The sequence below is a fragment of the Arachis ipaensis genome, chromosome B06 (genome assembly GCF_000816755.2).
Source record: "Arachis ipaensis cultivar K30076 chromosome B06, Araip1.1, whole genome shotgun sequence".
Lineage (NCBI taxonomy): Eukaryota > Viridiplantae > Streptophyta > Magnoliopsida > Fabales > Fabaceae > Arachis > Arachis ipaensis.
The window spans coordinates 7,646,778-7,647,936 of NC_029790.2; positions in this window are offsets into that span (position 1 = coordinate 7,646,778).

A 1,159-nucleotide genomic window follows, 5' to 3' on the forward strand; every position below is an offset into this window, starting at 1 on the left:
TCCATATAGTGTTTATAAGTTTTATTAGTATTAGTATATTAGTATAGATTATATTTTAGATCTAATTATTTTATAATAAAATTTATAAAACGTATTCCATGATATAACATTTCAAATGTTAAGAATAAAATTAAAATATAATCAAAATCTTAAAAAACAAACCAGTATTTTATCCAAAATTTACAAACGAACCATCATGTTTTTTATTAAAAAAGCATACAAGACAAACAAAAAAGAATCTAATAAAGTAGCTCTATTTACTTTTTGCAAAGAACAAATGGTCATAAATCAAACAAAACAATAATTGCTAACCTGAAAAAACTCGAAATTCTTATCATCAAGAAAGAAAAATGTTTTGGAGAACTTTATTTTATAACTGGAAAATTTTACTTCACAATAGACTATCCTAATAACTACATAATATTTACATAAAAAAAAGACATGCAACAGATTTATTTTAATAGCCATTATATGAATTTATTTATTGATGATTTATGAATTATGATGTATGCACTTAAACTTTAAACCACACAAAAACAAAATAATAATCCTATATTTTTTCTTACATTGCATTTTATTTTTAATAGTTAGTTATCACTATTACTATTTTTTTAGGGGGTAAAAGAGTAGGTAGGAAGAATATTATAAACTCTAGTCGTTAAATGTGATTCCATCTGTCTTCCAAAAACAATAGGAATCTTGTCACCCATATGAACATAAGAAAAAAAGGTTCCAAGAAAACAAAATATTTTGATGCCATACCACTAAAATCAACTTCTATATATAGTCCCCAATAGCCTCTCTTAAACTTCTATTAAATAAATAAATACTAATATCTCTTGCACCCTTCACCCTCCCTCTCTTAGTCTTAGCCTAGCCACAATGAAAACAAAGGCCTCTGGGGAAGGCTCTTTAGCGAGTGAGTCCTCTATATCCCTAGGAGAGAAGCTCCACCAGGCTTGTGAGTCGGTTGTGGTGGCAGCCGCCGCGGATGCGGCCCAGCAAGGGAGGCATCTCAGCTCAAGGAGGGGGAGTTGCCATGGAGAAGACCCTATTAGAACGTTAATGTTTTTGGGGTCTTGGACTCACACATGATTAGTGAAAATTGAATCCATCAAATTTAGTTCTTAGCTTGTCGGTTGAAATACAGCGAGAAACC